General features: G+C 35.7%; 1 pseudogene; it reads left to right on the top strand.

The window, feature by feature from the left end:
• The first annotated feature begins 595 nt into the window (after nt 1-595).
• LOC125838850 (SNF2 domain-containing protein CLASSY 4-like) lies at nt 596-2,327 on the top strand (annotated as a pseudogene).
• The last annotated feature ends 267 nt before the right edge of the window (nt 2,328-2,594 follow it).

Genomic DNA, 2,594 nt, shown 5'->3' with positions numbered 1-2,594 from the left:
ATTCAAAGTAATAAAGCTATAACTCAAGGATATGAATTAAAACTAAGGGGCATAGCTAAAGTGAATCCTACAATTTTGAAAAAGTTGTACACTAATTAAATTAAATTGGAACAAAAAAACATTTTTTTTATTTTTTGCCAAAAATACCTTTGTTGAAGAAGACACAAATTTTGACAATTCATGTGACACAGTTGGAAGAGTTAAAGTTCACACTTTACATCATCCTGATTTGTCGGAAGATTCTAGTCTGTCACAACATGGTATACATACTTTTTTTGTTTTTCCTTGATCTCTTTTTCTCGTTTTTCTCTCACGCATAAAAGGCGTGTCTAAGTCACATTTCTTTTATGTTATTATTCAATTTCATTCTATATATAAGTGTGTCTATCATTCAATTTATTCGAACTCATCAGTCCCTATTGCTCTATTTTTACAGTTTTTAGAATTCAAAGTTTTCGATTCTTTATGCTTTGGTAGAAAAAAGTTTTCTTATTGAGGTTAGTATTGTTATTGTGAAAAATATCTTTAAGATACATATATTCTTGTGAATTTTGATTGATAACAAAAATTGTGTATTTTGACTCAGGTGCGAAAGATGGATTCAGGGGATGACTCTGTTTCAAAGAGTGATCCTGATGTTGTTATCAGTGAAAAGGATGAAGAAAATGAGAATGATATGATGTTTTTATCATTGAGGAGAAGGCGGCTCCTATGTTGAATGCAACAGATGAGGTTGTTTCTTCTAACTCAAGCATGTGTAGGACAATGAACAAGTCCAAAGAGTATACTGATACAACCTCATATTCTAAGTTAGAATTCGAATCTTCAGCTGATGCTCTTTGAAAGAATTGGAAGAAGATTCTTGAAAAGTTTGAGTTTCTGAAGTTTATTGTTGATTCGATAGAGAAGGAGCATATTTTGTCAAAGAAACACTTCCTTTAGTATTCCAATTTGAAGATGAGTAAACTCTTCTCCCATAAAAAGAAGAATGGGAAAAGGAAATTAAAGTTCTTTTCTCTGAAATGGACATGTGTGTCTTGAAATCATATATTGGGTTTATCAATCCATCAGTTTCACCAATGCAGAGTGGACAACTAAGTGATTGTTAGATGGGGAACCACATTTTTGTCTAGATGAACAAATTGGACTCATCTTTTCAGTTTGTTCATATGTCCATTTGGAGAGCAAGTACATCTCCCCTTATCTTATAAGTATACTAGTTTCGTCCTATCAAACACTTTTCTTTTCAAATATTTTGTAAACTCTGCTCTCTAATTTATTTATGGTTCACTCTTAAATTCTTGAACTTATGTCATCTGCAGGCTTAGAGAACTCGAGGGAGGCACGAAAGAAAATATTTTAGAGAATCGCCATCACTCTTGGATGTTGATGGCTTCAGAGTTCCTGATTCTTCTGCTGCCCGGGAGTCTTCTATTTATGGAGCAAGAACTATGTGGGATTTAGTTCTCCAAAGTGCAAAAGACAATGTATCCTCATCAACGTGGATAATTTGAGTTCATGTGGAACAACATAGCAGGAGATATAAATCTTGAGAGGCTGAGAGAGCCCCTATCTGGGAGTAAGGGAGGATGCATTATCTCACACCCATCTGGAACCGGATAAAACCGACTCACCATTGTGTTTCTTCAGTCATTTCTGAAGATGTTTAAAGTGTCAGCTTGTTATCATAGCTCCATCCAGTTTGCTTCTTAACTGGGAAGCCGAGTTCCAGAAATGGAAGGTGGACATTCCCTTCTACAATTTGAACAACAAAGATTTCTCTTCCCAAGAAGAAGAAGCTACTGTTCTTGTCTTCGGATGTTTATCCCATGCAGGAAGAAAATATCCACACCTTATAAGTTTAGTGAAGCTGAAATTCTGGGATGAAAGTAAGTGTTTTGGGAATCAACTATGACTTGTTCACGGATCTCATAGGAGATGATGGAGACGGTAATGCCAAAGAGATACGAGAAATCCTTCTAAAATTACCTGGTCTTCTGGTCCTTGAAGAAGGACACATTGCTCAAAATGAGCAAAGCCTTCTGTGGCAAGCATTGAGAAAGGTTGAAACAGAGAAACAAATACTCTTTTTTGGAACTCTGTTCCAGACTAACATCAAAGAATTTTATAGCACTCTAAGCATAGTTTATCCAAAGTTCGGTGCAGATCCCGAGCAGAAATGGGTTTCTATTAGCAGTTCCATTGACAAGAATGCCTGAGCATTGGAAGAGCTTAGGGATATTACTTCACCAGTTGTCCATACATGCAATTAAGATGTAAAGAAGGTTAGCCTTACGGGTATAAAGAATACAATGATATACTTGTAAAGTTTAGATTTTCGAGCATTGGAAGGTTTACCTTCTTTACATTTTTGCTACATTTATGGACAAGAGGTGAAATAATATCCCTAAGCTCTTCCAACGCTCAGACATTCTTGTCAATAGAACTGCTAAGAGAAGCCCATTTTTGCTCCAAATCTGTAGCAAACTTTGGACTAGCTACACAGAGAGTGTTGTACATCTCTTTGATGTTATTCTGGAATGGAGTTATGGACAGAAGTATGTGCTTCTCTGTTTCAACCTTTATCAGTGCTT

This window comes from Solanum verrucosum, unplaced genomic scaffold, assembly GCF_900185275.1.
Source record: "Solanum verrucosum unplaced genomic scaffold, falcon-dt-bn FXZP01000182.1, whole genome shotgun sequence".
In the NCBI taxonomy this organism is placed as follows: domain Eukaryota; kingdom Viridiplantae; phylum Streptophyta; class Magnoliopsida; order Solanales; family Solanaceae; genus Solanum; species Solanum verrucosum.
Note: the sequence above shows the minus strand (reverse complement) of the source record. Positions and strands in the feature narration are given on the sequence as shown.